The sequence below is a fragment of the Myxocyprinus asiaticus genome, chromosome 36 (assembly GCF_019703515.2).
Source record: "Myxocyprinus asiaticus isolate MX2 ecotype Aquarium Trade chromosome 36, UBuf_Myxa_2, whole genome shotgun sequence".
NCBI lineage: Eukaryota > Metazoa > Chordata > Actinopteri > Cypriniformes > Catostomidae > Myxocyprinus > Myxocyprinus asiaticus.
In genome coordinates this window covers 11,160,969-11,181,457 of record NC_059379.1, presented here as the reverse complement: position 1 = coordinate 11,181,457, position 20,489 = coordinate 11,160,969, and the positions used below count along the sequence as shown (strand labels likewise).

Here is a 20,489-nt window from a genome sequence, read left to right as displayed (position 1 = left end):
GGGCCTCTAGCCCTTACGTTTCCTAAATCAACGGTACAACCAAAATTGTATAATCTTATGCTGTTCCAGTTTTGTAATTGCAAAATGGTGCATTGAGAGAGCGAGAATTGCATATGTGTGTCATACGGTGTTACCATTGCGTGAGATTTATTTTGCAAACGTCCTAAGCAAGGTTTGCCAAGCGTACTTGCAAGACTTATTACAAATGTTAAGACAATCATTTAAAGGTCTGCTTAATCGACTTACAAACGCTCGTGCGAATGGGGGCGAACAAGTTTCCTTATCACACTACATCATCGATTAGGAAACAAAGACATTTTGAACTATTTTGAATATCCAGCTTTCCATCTTTTCTAAATTACAAACTGCATGAAAGACATCTAAATATCCAGATATTTGATGTTTAGGACGCTGATTCTCGGGGATGTTTCGCATTGGAGAATGAGGCCTTAAAACGTTGGAAGTTCCGAGTTTAGAGTGTGAGGTTGTCTGCTGTGGCCCTATACTGCTTTCATGAAATACATAAAACTGGAGAAGAGAGATAGGTTGGAGAATAGGGAGTGAATTTACGTTCACAACATTAGGTATCGATACAAACAATAGTTGAAATAATGCTCTCTGAATCACAAAATGTATAGTGTACACTTTTGCGCTGGCAAAGGACATTTCCTGCATGCAAACATGTATCATATCTGTGACATCATGACATTTTTTTTTTATTTTTTTTTTTATTTTTTATTTTTTATTTATTTTTTTTGAAGAATTTGAACGCAGTAACATCACACTAATAACCAAAACTGAACATTCAGCGTTTATTGGGACCTAAGAGCTTAAAGAATGGGCTCGGAGGACAAATGGGAGAAGAGGTGGAGCGCATGAAAGAACAGGTTTCCTCAAGAATGATTTGAGATGTAAGACATTTCCTTTTAAGCTCTGATAAACCCAGATAATTGCATGAATCACAGCACTTTAATATTAAATAACTGTTGCATACGTCTATATAATTCAAATCTATGAAAAAAATAAAATATTATTAATAAGAAAATAGTCATTTATAATTTCATAAATAACTGCCCATTCTGTCAATTCTACATGTAAACTTAAAAAAATAAAAAATAAATAGAAAAAACTAAAAAAAAATAATTTCCTCTGGCATCACATCCTCTATATAGCTGTTTGCAAATCCATGTCAAATTTAGTCTTTGAAAGAATGTGTAATTATGCACACATGTATTATATCCTATATTTTTCAGCAAGATACAAGTCTTCGCTCTTAATAAAATTGTGAGCGTTCCTACTTTAATCCAAATAATAAAGGAATTTGAAAGTAATTCAGTATTGCACTTTTTAAAAAAAATTATTAGCCTATTATTTATTTATTCTTGTTATTATTATTATTATTATCATAATTATTATTGCTGTTAGAAAGCAAGAGGCGGTTGCAAATTAATGTTTATTTCTCCTTCATCCCCTGTAATACAGACTCCTTAATTTCCTATAACGCCAGATATTCTACAAAAAATAAATAAAGAAATAAAAAATAAGAGCAGCTCTTAAAGGCAACTGTTTATTATTACACGCATATAAATGTATACAATATAAACGGATTACTTACTGGTAAGTTATTCCTTGCAAAACAATAAATGTTTAAAAAAATATATGATACAAAAAACAGGTAAAAGAGAGCAGAGGCTGAATAAAAACATGTGGAAATGGTTACATCCTTGTGTCTGCTGATTGCAGTGCGTGTGCAGTGCAGAAGTTCGGAGATGCACCGTAGTAGTAAGAGCTTCTGCTGAATCGAGCCCCGTTCAAGCAGTCAGAGCTCTTTCCTGAATCTGCTAGTGCCACTCAATGAGAAGAGGAGGTGGTGACTGGGGGAGCCGTCTCGCCCATTGGTCTAATACCTACATGTCAATAAGCTCGTGCAGCGCGCCCCAGGATAAACAGTGGCTCCGATTGGATGGTACTCTGAGCCAATGGCGTGTCAGCTGGATCAACTAAACAAAACGGCGGGCGCTTCCTGTCTCTAGACAAGCTCAGCGCGAGACACGGCCACATGGTTACTTATGAAGTGCCATTATTTAAATGACTTAAAAGAAAGAAATGCAGTTTACAACATTTTGTGTTTCGACCCGCATAAAGAGAAGCGGAAAAGTAAACCTATATCCAGACATGACTAATGATAAATCGTTTTATTATACAGTGAATGCACCACTTGTTGATTAATCAATATCAGACATTGATTATATTTGATAACAGATTAAATACATTACGTCTATAATAAAAAAAAAAAAAAAAAAACTTTAAGGGAACAAAATGATCTCATCAGCCAAAAGTAAGACATGAAATCCCAATAGCTTTTTAACAGAATTGTGAATTATACTGTGTAAATCATCTTTATATGATTGCAAATTGAATGTTGGGTTTAAGGGGGGGGGGGGGGGCAGGGGGGGTTACTATTTACACCGAGAACACATCGATTGTAAATTTAACAGTCATGTGAACTCCAAGCTATTGTTTCCATAGCAAACAAAGGGTTAAAAACCTGGGCCTCGTTATGAAAACGGTTTGATTGGTTGGCGACTTGCCAGAGCGCTGTCAATCATCGAATGTAAACAAGGCTCTGATTGGCTGCTGTCCAGTCCTCACTGGGCTGCCTGAAAAAAGCAATTACTGGCCCTGCGGTTTCAAGGCGGCCCAGAATTGGATGATGAAAGGAGATAAGGAGGAGCGGTTTCAAGGCCTCCCCTAGGCGAACCTCTTTGGCCCCAAAGCTAAAGGAGAGTCAAGAGTGACTTAATCAAAGGGAATGCGTTAAAAAGGGGAAATTACATGTTGTATTAAATTTAAAGTATGGATTCTCGGATTAATGTCGTTTAATTCAACTGCAACATGATAATACGAATGCACGGAATCTAATAGACTCTGGAAAGGCTGGAAATGAAGGCAAACGCGACAAAAACGAGTGTAAGTTTTGAGTTTTTTTTTTTTTTTTTTTGAGAATTTATTTATACATAAAGTTTAAAAACTTTTCGGTGTTGTTTGTCAGGACTACGACTTAAAGCTTTGTTGAAGGAATATGTAATAATAGTAAGCCGCCACGGCCCGTAAAACAAAAACTAACAATTATCCGCTATACGGAAATAGTTATACGCCACTCATTTCTTCGGTACAACTGCAATTCAGCAAAACCTGGGTGAGTGGAAAAACTGGAAAATTATTAGTTGTAGAATTAGTAGCTATTATTGTTGTCATTTTTGTTTTTATGGAAAAATAAAAAAGGATATTTTGCATGTCACACGGTGTTATTGTGTTTAAAATTATATAATAGCCTATAATATAATATTATGTAATATAATTAAACATATGGTTAAATAGGCTTATCATTTTTGGCTGTCTCTACACTGCCAGTTATTTTCCTCTCTCTCCGTTATGTATTTAACTTCAACCCATGAAGCTTTCATCCACCACCTTGTATTTTACCACCGTCCCACTGCAACAAGAGTTTTCTTGTGTCTGTTCACAAAAAAAGCAACCACTAAAATGTTACAGTATACAATTTTACAATTTGAAAATACTAAAATATTTATTTAAAACATTTATATATATAAAAGATATATATAAATAATGTAGCCTACTGTAGGCTTATTCTATAGTTTATATATAGTCCTACATCTAGTTTAGATTTAGGTTTAGAAAAAAGGACTGAACTTTAAAGCCAGTTTTCTACGCATATAGAAAGAAGCCATAGGCCTATAATTCCAGTAACTGTTTTTAGAGAAATGATAAAGACACGAGGTTATCAATCAATAATTCATAATCCAATAAATCATTCAATTACTAAATACATTAAGTTGATAATCCTGTAGTTCTTGGGCTTGTTGCAGAAGAAATAAAAACACAGAAATAAAAGAGAGAGAAAGCAAAATAAGGATAGTCCTGAAAAATAGCCACTGTGAATCAGATTCAACAGAAAAAGCAATCTTGGCCTCAGAAGTATGAAAATATGCAAACGACCTATAAGCATAAGCTCTTACTATGACAAAGTACACAGTCATGGTGTTAACTAACTCTACAGTAATTGTTATAGAGAGGTTGATTTGCCCTGCCGCCGACCCTCATGTAAAAAATAAAATGCTGCCTGGAATACAGTTCTGCAATATACAAAGAGGTGCAGCGTTTTAAGCATATATCGGCACTTAATTTATTTAGTGACAAGAAAGACCCTTTTATTGTTGGGGTTTTATTGGTTCCTTTTCGCAACTTGAAAGCTGGGGGTGGGGTGCATTTTAGTGGTGCACAGATAACACACACAAGCAGCCCATGCAAACAAACGTTTACACATATTCGTATATATACAAGCACAGGCTCTTACAAACATATATATGAAATAATATACTTGTACACTGAACACAAACTCTGTGTCCCCCTTCTGTTACATAAACACTCAAATACATTCTCCTCTCCCCACGCGCGCACTAACACATTATTTTCTTCTCTTTCTCTCTCTCTCTCTCTCTCTCTCTCTCTCTCTCTCTCTCTCTCTCTCTCTCTCTCTCTCTCAGTCACACACACACACACAGCCCATGTGCCAGCGCGAGCTGCCCTACTGTGGGACGCGGGGATAATTAATGCGGAGTGACTGATTGCTCTTGAAACAGACCAGTCCCGCGAACGGCATTGTCCGTGATCAGTGAAGCGTCTCTGATTGACACTTTCCCTCCATCTTCAAGCCACATTCAAACTACCGGAACGGGGCGTTTGTCACCAGCGTATAGGCCAAGGGTGCGCCAAGACCCAGTTATTGTCAGGCCGAAGTTGCACACCAGTTTTAGACAGTGCTAGATCCCCCTGGTCAGCATTTGGCAAAAGAATAATCCAGACAGGACGCCTGTATTCAGAGCCCACTCTTATGCAAATGTTTAACGGTACTTACATGCGCCTATGTCCAAGTAGGTTTGGGGATTTTATGTGCGCGTCCGTTGGATGAATCATTGAGACAATGCACTCCATAGCTGGTGACGAGGATGAAGCATATTCAGTCAAGACATTTTGCTCACAGCCTAATAATAAGGGTTCTTTCACAGACATTAAGAGAAGCATACTCGGAAAGATATGGTTATTATTTAGCCTATTGTTACAATATTAATAATAATAATATTTATTATTATTATTATACACCTGCGATGATTGCATCATTTTACACGAACGTGCACACGCGTTCAACTTAAATCTTTCAGTTCATTGTGCAAAACCTATGTGTATTTTATCCACAACAGGACATAATGAGAACAAAAAGAGCGCAGTAACTTTATTAAGTAACCACGCATACAGCTGACTCTCGGGCGTCTTAAACCCGCTACACAATATACTTAATGTTGATTGGTATTTAGTGACCCCTCTTCTCATTGAGATGACGGAGAAGCTATCATATTTGATATCCCAAAATAAATATCTTTGGCACCATATTTGGACCCACTTTGAAAGTATTGCAAGTACCAGAGTTGCTAAACTTATTATAGCCTTAAATGATTTGGGCTCTGGTAACTGGCGGACAAGTTGCATGTTGGCTCTCACACCACTTTTCAACGCCCCGTTCGGTACAGGAAACAGTGGGACGTGTAGCTACACACACAGCCTGAACAAACGAAGGCCCAATGTGTTTATGCAGTTGTATGTATAGGCTGCACATTTCTGAATTTTGGGCTTGCACTGCTTATTATAAATATGTAGGCTATTTAAAAAAGCAGAACACATATGCATATAGTCGCATAACGAGGTTTTTTGTTGTTGTTGTTGTTGTTGTTGTTGTTTGTTTTAGGGTTCGTCGTTATTGATCACTGCGTTACTCGTGTATGGCCAAAACTTTGCTGGCCAGAGCAGTGAAGTCTTGTGAAATCATGTCCTGATTGCAAACTCGCGATAAAGGCCAGATGATTTTAGCTATTGTGTACAAGGAGTTGACAGTGGCTTGCATCGTCACACGCACTTCCATCGTGGCTTGCCGTCGACCTCCAACCGATGTCCAAACTCAATATGAAACGTTGAGGTCTAAGACAAGGATACGTTATATCAATGTAAATGAAGCCAGACGCTGAAAACGTGTCTATCAATCCAACAGTTTAAGGTGGTACAGGGTCAGGGGTAAATTGTGAATGATAAAAACAGTTCCCAGTAAGGTTGGATACCAACCAGCTGCCCTTTATACATTCCAGGGAATGGCGTTATTGATAGAAAAAGCCCATCTGTGTCCAATTAAGGGAAGTACTGCTTCACTCCCATAAATGGCACAAACCTACCTCATTACGACCTGTTTTATTGTAAAAGCTAGAAGTCAAACTACAGAGAGGTAAATAAGTGTAACAAAATACAAAAAAGTCGTAGATTTGGAACTGGCAAGCCTAACATGAAAGACAGACCATATTGTGATGTCAATATAGGATACTCCTATACGTGGCATTCATATTTACAGTTTAACCCCTCCAAGGTTTTGGTGACTGTAAATTATATCTATATATATATATATATATATATATATATATATATATATATATATATATATATATATATATATATATATGTGTGTGTGTGTGTGTGTGTGTGTGTGTGTGTATCACACATATACGTATATATACATACATACATATATATATACACACACACACACTATATATATATATATATATATATATATATATATATATATATATATATATACACACACACACACACACACACTTGTAACGTTTTATGCTTCATTTTATTATAGGCACAATGCACAGATTCTCGCATGACCCATTTGTAATAAACAAGACACTGACAGCTGCCCCCAATAGTGCTCCATTAATGAGATTGTCTTATAAATACCTCCATTTAAATTCTGTGAGAAATCTTAAAATGTGTCCCATTAAAGCTGTATCTCCCAAATTAATCGTGACTAAAGAAATGGAATATTAATCGGATGACTGGTCTAATTAGTCGTTTACAACATGCCACTAGAAAATTAGTGACTAATATTATTAATTCCTATTTCAAGTAATTTTACTCGCATTGTAGCCTACCTTTGTTCGAGATTTGAGTAAGGAAAATGTTGTAAGTATACACATAGGGGAACGACCGTGAGCGGTTATTGCCCACTGCTACCATAAATCTACAACAGAATAAAAAACAAACAAATAAAACAAAAATGGCATGTATTGTTGGAAAACTTGTGAGAGGTAGTCCCGTAACACAGTATAGGCCTACTGTATGGAGCGTTTTCAAAACTGCTTTCATTATCCTTAGATAATGAACCTGTATTTAATGATTCAAAGCAATCCTTAAAGTAAAATGATTGTCAGTGGCCCTTTCAGGTTTGACAAGGGACACGGTGCTCTCTGGATCCGAGTGCTGCATACCGTGTATCTCTCGTAACCTCTTGGGTGTCAAATCTTCATAGTTCCTCTCACAGGTATGCATTAAATGTGATACACGTTGTTATCAATCAGCGACACAAGTACATATACGGTTCTGTGTTCCTCCGTGAAAGCTTTGGCCCTGCATGTTGATGTTTTTTTTTTTTTTTTTTTTTTTTTTTTTATGGGCCCAAAAAGAACCGATGTAGAGTTCAATTTGATTGTATAAACATGTAATTTAATTTAAGTGCATTTGAAATAAATTTTAATCACCTACCATTACTACATGTTTCGTAAAACAGTAATAATGTTTTGACCTTGTGACCTGGTAGCCGTGATGAGCAAAGCAATAATACAAACGACTAAACTGGAATGGATTCGTTTCCTAATGAATGAATGAGCGACGATAGAAGAGAAGTATACGTTTACATACAAATATAACATGCCTTTTATAGCCTACCAAAAGTGCTCATTGGTCCCTAAATTGTTTTTAAAACTACGCAGACTTAGCGTGTGTACAGAAACTTTTCATCATCAGTTCAATTCATTAAATTCACAAGTTATGTTCTATTATTTTTACAATAGGCTACAATACAATTTATTTAATGCAAAGATTTGGATTTGAGAGTTTGGCACAAACAACAAAAAAGCCTGAACAATCAAATATCCTGTCAAAAAGCCATCATCCACGTTACACAGAACGGCTTGTTTTCATATATTTGTACACCAGTAAAGTGATAAAACCTTTGAGATATGACGCAGTTTTTTTTCTATTCAAAATTCCCAAACCAAACATACATGCGATTATTGTTCGAGCTTTGAAACAGCGAGTTCAAAGCCGTGTAAAAACCCGTTTAAGTGACGGGCTTCATTGCTCAAACATTCGCCAAAAAGCCACCTTTTCACTGACTGCTAATAAAGTCTTTGGTCGAACGGTGTGGAAATTCCATGAAGTGTGTTTTGCGTAGAAATACCTTGTACGTAGCCGCGATTAATTCAGGTGATTCATATACTTCATATTCATATAAAGGACACAAACAATCGAGCAAAAATGTCTAACACGCTCTTTTCAATACTTCTACAAATGTCTTAGTGGCTGCCATAAATCACATGAGAAGAAAACACCTACCTATAAAAATGGTAGTCCATCCGGACAGCAAATATTTTTTGAGCAACGACTATAGCTATTGATTTATGCAAAATGGGAAAAATGCGCCAGTGCACTGGATTCAAATCTTTGATATCGAAAAATCCTTCTGAAGTGCCCCTTCCTCGTGTAGAGCCTCCAATCCTAACAGCTTGGGGGAAAATGGTTATTTAATTTATCATGAGTACTTAACCATAATCTAGTCCGGTAAAAAAAAAAATCCTTAAACCCTTCCGATTTAATGCTGTATAAAAGATGACTTGGATTCTGGCTTCTGCTATAATGTAAAAGATCTATCTGAACGTATGGAGCAAATCCGTCAGAATAGAGCCAACTGCCTCCTCGAGCCTCTATAATCACAAATTTGTGGCTGCATGACGCGTCCTCTTCTCCCACAATAGAGCTCAGTGACATTAAATTTCATAAAGAAAACTGATGTAGAGACGAACGAAATTTAATCTGCTTTCATATCCAGACCTTTGCATTTTGCATCATTTAATTAGGGGAGGGGGCACGTGTCTCGTGAGCATACCCAAACTCTTTAACACACCTTTTTTTGCACGTTTGCTCTGAACGGGACATTGGAAAAGACCAGGGGAAAAGCGACCCCCTTTCCTCCTTTCTGTCTCGCGGAGAGCTTGCATGCACTTCATCAAATCTTCTCCACCATATTGGACTTTTTCACATGTCTTCAGAAACAACACAGGTTAATCAAACTAAAGTAAACCTTCTCATTTGATAACTTGGCGAAAATAAAAACACAGCTTGTGGATCGCAAACCCTGAGATTTTAACCCATCGGCGACCAAACACAACTTTCAGGTTTCAAGCCAATAACTGCTTGTAACGATTTTGTTTCGTAATGTGCATTTGTGCTGTAATGAGAAGCATTCGTTGTTTTGATACAATGATTGCAACAGAATCATACGCATGCTGTAAAATGCATTAGTTAAATTAAATGTGCCTACGACGAGTTCGAACATGTAGAGCAGTGGTAAGATCAGTTGCAGAAACACCACACACTCACATTCGCTTCGATAGATTGTTTACTTTAAGAGCTACAGATTTACCTTGAAGAAACTCGGGCAATCCATTACAAAATACATATGTCCTGAAAGAAATGCAATGCCCGACTCTTATAAACAAGTTTGTACAGAATCTCTATGTTTTAACATCCAAAATAAGATATTTGCCTTGAAAGCGAGGCGCACTTCCCACTCATCCCTAGAGCAAAGATTTCCCCCCACCTTTAAGGTCACCGCCCCGGGAACGGTGACGTCAGACACTTAACACTTTCAGTCCCGTGAGCATTGCACGAGAAAAACCTTTTTAGTGATGCAGGCGAGGCTTTAGCCTTAAACAAATATTTTGATATAATGTCACATGTCATGCACTTACAACTTAAAAAGGTAAACATTAAAATAAGTAAATATACTGCTAAACAGGCCAGCCTTTTATAGTTCAAGGCAAAGCATAATTCTTGCATTGTTAGCAAACTGAAAGGTTTTTTTTATTCCTAAAATTATTGCTTGCTTTGCATTCTACATTTCGTGAGTAAAAACGTGTTCAAAAGAACCCCAATAACAGCTCCCAGGCAAAAACTTGTCCATGCACTCATTAAGTTCGTGGAAGTGCAGAAATGTGCTGAACTTAAGAGTTTTACTCATTACTGTTGTCATAGCTTATTTATCACATGTTGACCTCAGTGAGTGGGCCTGCACTAAACTAACACATCAGAGGCTATCTGCTAGCATGCATATGTGTGCACACCCATAATTAACAGTAAAAAGTGTCTAAATTGGGACAACAGCAACTTGACATGGCATACACCACAGCACATCTATAAATATTACGATATGCAACTTATATTGATGTTTTCAAAAGGGATCAATCAGGGGAGGACAAGAAAAGTCCGTTGCCAAGTGCTATTTCACAGACAAAAACGTATTACCCTCCATGACCCTAACTGTCATTAAAAACAGTCACTGGCATACCTGCAATACCACTTGCTTGTGTGGTGAATTTTCTTAATGACTGTGTGTTTTGGGCACTTCCATGATTGTTGCATAAACATACGTGAACGTAAAGGGTTTGAAGGAAAGATGCATGGAATAATTAACACTATTGTCTATGCTAAGCAAGCTTAAGGGCAGCTAAGGGAAGATTAAAGTGGTAGAGCCAAATCTCTCCATACTCATGAATGCATGAATGATAAAATCATGCTACAAACTCCTGACCCCATTTCTACCTCTACTGGATGTGTGTGTTTGTTAATTAAAATTTCAGTGTGAAAAAACTTAAAATCCATGTTCCATATTTGTCTCATAGTGTAATGAGAGTCTTAGGAGAATAACTGTGTCAACCGAAGTGTCAGACAATGCAAATATGTCACTGATATTAGGATACTTTAATTTACATGCTTCATCTATTTCAGTTGGAATGTAATCTAATCAATCCCTCCAGACAAAGACTTTTCTTACCCTCACCTTACATATTTGAAATAATGTATAAATACATTTTAAAATGTAATTTAATATAGTATTTTATTGGAGAACAAATCATCATTGGCCTTTACTATCTTCATTTAGCCTCTCCAGACAAGCTCTGAGATGATGAGATTAATGGATTAATCAGAATAGTGTATTAAATTAAACAGGCTATAAATATTCACAAAAAAAAAAAAAAAAAAAAAAAAAATTCTTTTTTGGGTGTTTGAAAATCAAGATATGAACTATTGAGAGTTCAATTTTAAGAAGGTATGTTCAATAGCTTAAATAAATATGAAGTCATTCAGAAGCAGGAGAGGAAATGTAGGAAAATCAGGAAAATATATATATATATATATGTAGTTAGTCATTTGACCCATGTTGTGGCTATAAGAGGTAAAAATAAAAAATTCTGGAAAGCTGCAGATGACCATAAATATATACAGTGTTTTGGTTTCATAGGCACAGTCCCATTCTGGGCCTTCAGTGTTAACAGGAGCAAGATCTCATGCACTGAAAGCACCTCACAGAGAAATACTCTTGTACTACTCTGCCAATGCTAAAAAAGCAAAAACTGTCATGATTCATGCCATGTTTACAGAGAGACAAATGGCAGCTGGCAAATTCTCATGTAAAAACCTTTTTAAACAAACAGCTGTAGACAGCCATTGATTAATTAAAGGAATAGTTCACCCAAAATGAAAATTCTCTTATAATTCCTCATGCCATCCCAGATGTGTGTAAATTTCTTTCTTCTGCAGAACACAAACGAAGATGGTAGGTCCATACAATGCAAGTGAATAGTTACCAAAATGTTGGAAGCTCCAAAAAGCACATAAAGGCATCATAAAAGTAATCCACATGACTTCAGTTGTTAAATCCATGTCCTCTGAAGTGATCCAATCAGTTTTGGATGAGAACAGACCAAAAAAATAACTCCTTTTTCACTATAAATTGTGAAATCAGCAGTTTCCTTGGCGATCATAATTTCAAGCTCGTTTACACTTCCTAGTGCCATCTACTGCTCTACATATCAAGCACTAGGAAGTGTAATTGAGCTTGAAATCATGATTGTGTCTAGAAACTGCAATGGCAAGATGTAGAATTAAATAGAAGTTATATTTTGGTCTGTTCTCACCCACGACTATTATATCACTTCAGAACATATGGATTAAACCAATGGTCAAATTGATTACTTTTATGCTGCCTTTATGTGATTTTTAGAGCTACAAAGGTCTGATCACTATTCACCAGAGGTGGAAAGTAACGAATTACAACTACTCTCGTTACATTACTTAAGTAATTTTTTCAAAATAAAATTGTATAAATAAATAATAGTAGCCTACTTGTACTTCACTTGAGTTGATTAAAATGAAGTATTCAACTTCGCTACAGTTATTTTTCACCACAATTACAAAGTACAAAAAAATACATGATATTTCTGAATTTTTGGGAAGAAGAAATTTATAAGCTCTAAATCTATTTATAAACTAAAACGCACTGTTAGCGGCAAGACGTAAGCCGGCAGGGCACAGCATCATGAACACAGCAGCTCTCATAAACTGCCACCGGTGTCCTCTCTTCTCTAGCTTCTCCTTTCTGCTCTGTCACTATACAAGAACTGTAATACAGTGATTTTCTGCATATTTTATTTTATTTTGGAAAGGAGCCATTCATTCAGGTATGAGGAAACCATCTGAACACGTTTAACCACTGATTAAACTTCACTTGTTTTAAAGGTAGGCAATGTTTTAACATTAACACAATGTAGTTTGACATATATGTGGGGATAGCTTGTTTACTTGCTACTCTATGTCTAAGACAAACTAAGACTCTGTGAAAAAATGTCACAGAAATTAACAAAAATATCCCCGAAATTCAAAATATGGAGGCAAAAAATGCCCATGCAATGAGTTCCCGTGTTTTATTCATAATATCAGATATTGTTACAATTACATACATTGCAATCTTTTGACTTTTCACTGAACATAATTTTTTTCCCACCATCCAGTTCCTCGCACAATCATGTGCACAGACCGGCTGTCCACTTCTGTCAATCCCCATCAGTTCGGTATTGTACTCCCGCATTAAATTCCGTAACCCTTCGCCCCTCTTATTCAAATTCAACTGTTCTAGCAGGTAACACTCTCGCTCACAGTCAGGGTTGGGAGGGTTACTTTTGAAATGTATTCCACTACAGATTACAGAATACATGTGTAAAATGTAATTTGTAACGTATTCCGTTAGATTACTCAAGGTCAGTAACGTATTCTAAATACTTTGGATTACTTCTTCAGCACTGGTAGATTTTTTTGCACTTGTTTTGACTATTTAAAAAGATTAATCAAATTGACCTTGTTTTAAGGAATTTTGGATGTATAAATGTGTTCCATCTGAAAGGATTAAATATTAAATGAAACAAATGATAATACAATGCAAAGTAATCTCTTCAGTAATCAAAATACTTTTTGAATGTAACTCTATTCTAATTACCAGTTATTTAAATTGTAACTGTAGTGGAATACAGTTACTTATATTTTGTATTTTAAATATGTAATCCTGTTACATGTATTCCGTTACTCCCCAACCCTGCTCACGGTGCTGTACTGTACTTACCTGCCCTGTCTCTCCCGTTATATGCCAAAAGTGTGCAAGGCATAGATCTTATATTGTATGAGAAATCACAAAACATAATGTAACCAAATGCTACAATTTACTTAATAATGATATCTCAATATGTTAAATAACCAGAATGTTAATTAAGACTTTATTATTACAACTGTAATACAAAAATACAGATACAGAACAGCCACTTTTAGTGTTTGAATCAATTATATCTCTCACTAAACACTGTGTGAAAGGTTTATTTTTTCCTTATTTTATTCAGTCGGCATGTAGGAGTTGATAACAGTTTGCTTAATAATCTCATTCCATAAGGGGGACCTGGGTAGCTCAGCGAGTATTGACGCTGACTACCACCCCTGGAGTCGCGAGTTCGAATCCAGGGCATGCTGAGTGACTCCAGCCAGGTCTCCTAAGCAACCAAATTGGCCCTGCTGCTAGGAATGATAGAGTCACATGGGGTAACCTCCTCGTGGTCGTGATTAAGGGTTCTTGCTCTCAATGGGGCACATGGAAAGTTGTGTGTGGATCATGGAGAGTAGCATGAGCCTCCCGTGCTGCGAGTCTCCGTGGTGTCATGCACAATGAGCCATATGATAAGATGCACGGATTGACGGTCTAAGAAGCAGAGGCAACTGAGACTTGTCCTCCACCACCTGGATTGAGGTGAGTAACCACACCATTTGGGCATTCCAAATTTGGAGAAAAAGGGGAATTAATAGTCTCATTCCATATCTGGGTAGTAACTGCAATATCATAGAGGATAAATTTCCTCTATGATATTGCATTATATTAGTTTTGTACAGTATGTTAACTTAATAGCCAAAATACGTGGACATACATGAATGAGAATAAATCTGAAAAAATAATGCGTTTCAGTGCACAATGCACATTATGTAGTTTAGAGACGATTTAAAGGCATTTAGAATGTTTTTAAAATTATCTTTTTGTCCAAGAATCCTCTTGTAGCAATGCATGTCTTTGGCATTTAGAAGCTGCTAGTTTAGGACCTGTGAGGAGTCTGTTTCTCAAACTAGAGACTTTGATTTACTTGTCTTTTTGTTGTGCATCTGGCCATCCACTTCCCTCTCTATCCTGGATAGATATTCTTTTTTCAAAACAGTAATGCATGGAATAGCCTTCATCTCTCTAAAACAGTAGACTTTAGAAAAAAATAGAATTTAATGGGGAAATGTGTTTCTTTTTGCTTATTTTTAAAACCAGAATTTTACTTGCAAGTGTAAAGCAACTTTTAAGAACTCAATACCTCAGCAAATGGGGGAAAACCCCACTGTATTGTGATTTCCATATGGTAGCGCAACCATTTTCAGTTGTTCTAATAGTAAGAAAATTTTCTTGAGTACCAAATTAGCACTTTAGAATGCTTTTGTAAGGAATAGGTGACAGTATATGTTTGCCATCACAGGTAAAGAAAAAATGGAATAAATACCACTTAAAACAATTATTTCAAACTGTAATAATAATTTGCAATTAATGATTCTTGCAGTATTTTTTATCAATTTAATGCATCCTTGGAGAAAGGCAACATCAATTTCTTTCAAGAACAAAAATGTCTTTGTGTTCTAAAAATGGAAGCGTATATACTATATATAATATAATTTTCGTAAAGTAAATTCGGCAAACTACTTATTTACTCTTACTTGAGTCTTAATATTTCTTGGTACTTCTACGTCTACTAAAGCGAATTATTTCTTCAGTAGCAGTACTTTTACTTAAGTAAAAAAATAAAAAATAAAAATAAAACATATCAGTACTCTTTCCACCACTGCTATTCACTTGCATTGTTGGACAAACAGAGCTTATCTATTCTTCTAAAAATCTTTGTTTGTGCTCTGCAGTATAAAAAAATTCATACACATCTGGGATGGCATGAGGGTGAGTGAATGATGAGAGAATTGTAATTTTTTGGGTGATCTATTCCTTTAACCCCAGTGAACAAAGAGTTTAGGTCAATGTCAGATCAACCTTTGCTTCAGATTCAGGGTATCAGAAGCATTTATCCCCTGATTTGTCACACAGCACAGCATAGAACTATCATTCTAGCTTCACTAAAGTATGGAATGGGGAAAAGGTTGATTGGGATGAGCTGTGGTCATATTTTTATCTTCAAATAAGCGCTTCAGTGCTTCCATTTCTCTTTTTTCAGGTTTTCAAATAAGCCCTTTATTGCAGCTGGGAGAGAAATATAAGAACAGTATTGTGACCCCTGCTTAGTATCTGACGCATTTGCTTTTTGCCCTGGTCGTTAAAAAAAGTTGCCTCACCACATCTGTAGCACCATCACGTGGAAGTGCAAGCAGCTTATGTGACCCTCAAAGTCATAGTTGTTGTCGGGAAGAAGAAAGACAGTTTGTGAGGGCATCAGAATCCAGCTGCAGGGTCTTGAGGAGTACCACGGTCATCAAGTGATGGGATAGCCCACCCAACAATGAAGCATCTCTTTTACTCTCTCTCCCCACTGTCCCTCGTTCTTTTCTTTTTCACATTCTGCTGCCTTTTATCAGACTCTATCTCCAGGCTTTGGGCATTGCTTTCTTTTTTAAAGATGCACCAAGAATGAGATGACCCTGTGTTCACCCTCTGTGTTCACCAATGTCCCAAGACCAATGCTGATTTGATTTTATGAGAAGAATGAATAACCGACTCTGTCAGGGACAAAATGGATGGGAACAAAATTCAGGAAGAGAATGAAAGAAACAGAGAATGAGAAAAAAAAAAAAGACAGACGAAGTGAGTTTGTGGGCCTGCAAACCTCCTGATCTGTTTGTTTAAAGACCTTTACATCACATCCAGATTTTAAATTGTCAAAGAATCTGTACTAATGCTCGCAAACAAAACTTCCATATCGAATACCAAAAGACAAGTAAAAGAAAGTAAATCTGGTCTTCCTGTCAAGGTCATTAGAAGAGTGCATATTTTAAACCACTTTAAACACCAAAATTGATTTAATGTGTGCATTATGTGTGCATTAAAGAGCAAGGCTAACGTATGTAGTCGTTTTAAATATTTAACAATACAAACATTACATGATGTGTAATATTCAGTATAACCTACACAGAGATGACAAATCATGTTGTACCTCTCTTGTCTTCTGCAACAGGTGGCCTCTTCTTCTAGATCATTTCCAAATCCTGTTGGCTCTTTTATCACTGGACTGCAAGAACATGAGTGATATTTCATAGGGAAGGCTTAAAGGGTGCCCAGACATTGGATTTTACAAGCTACATCAGCAAACGCCCCCCTTGGCAAAAGGCAATAGCGCTGTTATACACATATGAGCGCACACACATACACTCAATCACACGCACACACTTCCTATCCTGACAATGTTAGCTGGAAATAAAATTTTAGTACCCCCTGGTAATAAGTAGTGCTGAAGACCAGGACACGATTGTACACACATACTTACACTTCTCTGTCACTTTTTTCTCAATAAATATAAAATCTTGGTACTACAAGTTTTAGCACTAATGTTACACTGAAGTCAAAACATTACACAAAATACAGAGCACACATAGGAAAAGGGAGGGGGCAAATTGAACTGACCTATTTTTAACCTAACTGTTAATTGTACCAATAAAAGTAAAATGGTAATTTAAAAATATGTTTTCTGCATTTTTAGTACAGGTTTAGAAGTCTCATTTAAAATCTGCATTCAAAAAGGATCCGACTGTCTGATCCTAAAACTTCAAATCAAATCCAAAATGCTTTCCCATTCCCCTCTCTGCACGTGCTGCTGTGTTCTTTATAGCTTTTAAATGGGGCTCCTTACAGACCACTACAGGAGGTCTGCAGCTAGCTCTGGGGTAAATGACAGCCATGTTGTGTTCATCAGAGTTAACATTCGAGATTCAATCCAAAATTCCAAATCTTATTGGATATTTATTGCACTGCAACGCTAACATGAAAAATGTTAAGACAGCTAGACAGACATTTCAAGCTCAGATCTTTCCCTATGAAAGCTGATCCCAAACCAATGTAGGAGGGACACCCTGCCAATTCAACTAGACTGTCTAGAGTGGAAGTAATTCGCACATTCAGGGGGTGCACCCAATGTGCGTCAAATGATCAATTGTCATGTAGATGGTGACAGGTGGACTACGAGAAAGGTAGATCAACCCGAAAGTCGAGTAATCACCCCTATACGGAGTTATCCATTAATTCAGGGTTAAAGTCTATTTGCATTTAGACAAAGAGAGATCGTCTATCCATCACCGAGTCGATGGTAGGAAGGAGGGGTAAAATAGTTATCTTGCAAATAAATCTGTTGCCCACCGGGGTGCGTTTACATAGGTGTGAACTGCGACTATTGGAAAGCCGAGAGTAATTCTTTTGAAATGCGAAACCCCAACTCACAATACTTTCCAAATAGTCATGCATCAGCATTTTTATTCACTTTTATTAGTAGCATTAACCAGCATTGTTGCATTATAATATGCATAACAGATTATTGCACATACAAATAGATAAAAATCTCATTTTATTAACTTCATTTAGAGGAATATTCCTATTTGCTATGATCTCTTGAAGTGAATAAAATGTTAGTTAATGGCTTTATTATGACTTCAGTTATAAAGTGTTAACGCTGTTTTAATATAATTGGCCAGTTTTTCCAAATCAATAAAATTGTCTTGGCTTTCCTAGAAGTGACCAAGCAGAACATCTGAATAGGGCATTAACCACCATCATGAGCTCTATCCATTTGAAGATGCTGCTCATGTTTTAAGGTGGATACGACGTTAAGCTCAAAGACAGTGTCAGAGTTTTCTTGGAAACGAAAATAGTGGCGTGCCAAGTTTAATTCTGCTGTCAAATTTCAATCGGTTTACATTGCCTATGTGCAGTGAATGAATGCCCTAGTCTATTTGAGCACAGAACAGGATATAGTCATCTATCTTTCATGTAAAAATGTTGTTATCTATACACTACCCACTTCCTCCTATATTCCAGAACAACCTATCCAATTACGTTCCGACATTGTGTATTTTTATGAGGTCTAAATAAAATTCTGGCACGGGTGGAATGCACATAAACGTGACAGTTGTTTGTGTCTATCGATTCTGCCGATCCCCCTTAAATCTGCGCTACGTTTGATGGGAATTCCTTGTAACGATTTTTGCGCAGCTGGCCAAGGGCTCCCTCCCGCAGATCTAGCTGGTTTCCCCTCCCCCTCTACACCTCAGCGGCTGGGTTGGGGAGGGGAGACCCCCTTGCACGACTCTTCTCCAACGCTAACTCAAGGCTCCCGTGAATTTGCGTTAAGTATGGCGCGTCTCCGGTCCTCTTCAAAACCCGCAGTGGAAATGGATGATAGTGCACCTACAGTGGAAGATATGCTTATTGGGATATGCAACACATCCAATGTCTAGCGTTTCTTTGCGATGTCGTTGTTGTGGAATTCGACAGTGAGGAAGATCGGAGATCGGACTGTGGGCTATCTTTCGTCTGGAGCAGAGGGAGGGCTACATAGCTTATTACATAGTCTTGCCCAAGAGCTGTTTTCAGTTTAAGCGTCCAAAAGCAATACATGGCTATTTGCACAGCTTACATGGACGTTATTTTTCGGGTATCGCGCACTCGCGGTGTTATGGCCTGGACAGGTTAAGCAAGCAACATCGGATGTCTTGTTTGTGAATGTTTCCAAATAGCACGACGAGATCAACTAGCACCAAAGCGCTGGTGCGTCATAATGACCATCAAGAGACTGACGAATTTGGCGCGAGTTTCGAATGTTGCTTTTACTTGTTTTCTTCAACTTGAGAGAGATATTAGTCGCATAATAATGTTATAAAGATAATCGCGCCAATTAGCGGTTTTTGAAATTTTGTGTTGCTAAACCAGTCAGTCGTTTTCACATCAAGGATGTTTTAAATGCAGTGAATGTCTCGGAGGTCGCATTTTCATTAAGGTGGGCTAAAATGTTTTATTATGTATTTATTTTTTAATTCTCCAAATTTAAATAAGAACTACAGACTGTTGTCAAAAACACACAAACGAATAGTCACAGTTTTCAGAGGATAATTGTTTAAATTATTTTATGTTGCTAAAACACACATGCAGTAAATTAATTCAAATAACGCCATTTTTAGCAAGACATGGGATTGTCCCCCCTTTCATAGCCACACGTTTTATAACATCTTCGGATAAATTATTTTATGTAATAATTTAGACACATTAGATTGTATTTGGAATGGATGACCTAAGCGGAATTACTCGGAAATAATGACTACATTTTAACTAACCCCGTTTTATTTTTAAACTCAATTGTCTTGGATTCCGATTAGTTAAAAAACACGAATTAAGATTATTAAAACACGAAATACAAAAAGACTTTAATAGTTTTTGACAATGTTCAGCGATCTGTTTTATACTTCGCCTGATTTGCTGTAACAGAAAAAAATATATATATGTGTATTTATTTATTTGTTTATTTATATTCAGGCATGTATTCCGGTACAAAATAGTGTAATTAGATCCACGGTGAAATATTTGTAGTTTCCTCTTGTAAAACAAAAAAGCATTTTCAGTTTCCAATATCGCCTATTTTTGTTACATCCTTTCGACTAACGAAGAATTATGAGTCACATTTTTTACCACAGAGAGCAAAATATTTGTCTTTCTTTTGACAAAGATGTATTTAATAAACTGTTGCCTAAAACAGTACAGTAATGATGTATTTCAAATCGTTTATCCATTCACAGTTTTAGAATGTCTACACACACATACACACACACGAATTTTATCTTGTTTTTTTAATCGCATCCATAAAATGATTTAATGTTAACTTTGTGCATGCGTGCGTTTAGCCATCATTGCT

The 20,489-nt window shown here is 36.7% G+C and overlaps 1 protein-coding gene and 1 long non-coding RNA gene across 8 annotated transcripts in view; one reads left to right on the top strand and one right to left on the bottom strand.

Annotated features, from left to right (window-relative positions):
* The window catches only part of LOC127426962 (BAH and coiled-coil domain-containing protein 1-like), a 136,051-nt gene extending 124,925 nt beyond the window's left edge, over positions 1–11,126 (bottom strand). For 4 of the 5 annotated variants that reach the window (XM_051674190.1, XM_051674194.1, XM_051674193.1 and 1 more), the window contains exon 1: positions 1,616–2,261. The gene's annotated coding sequence lies outside the window, so the exon portion shown is untranslated. Of the gene's footprint in view, positions 1–1,615; positions 2,262–8,526 lie in introns of those variants that run through there. The other variant, XM_051674191.1, reaches the window with a different exon arrangement.
* LOC127426964 (uncharacterized) lies at positions 2,451–17,130 on the top strand. Of its 3 annotated transcripts, none has more exons than XR_007894878.1 (3): positions 2,451–2,970; positions 15,819–16,402; positions 16,773–17,130. It is a non-coding gene; the product is annotated as an uncharacterized LOC127426964 (long non-coding RNA). The 3 variants fall into 3 exon arrangements; XR_007894880.1 differs by lacking the exon at positions 2,451–2,970 and adding an exon at positions 6,745–7,453; XR_007894879.1 differs by lacking the exon at positions 2,451–2,970 and adding an exon at positions 13,186–14,317.
* Positions 17,131–20,489: the final 3,359 nt, after the last annotated feature.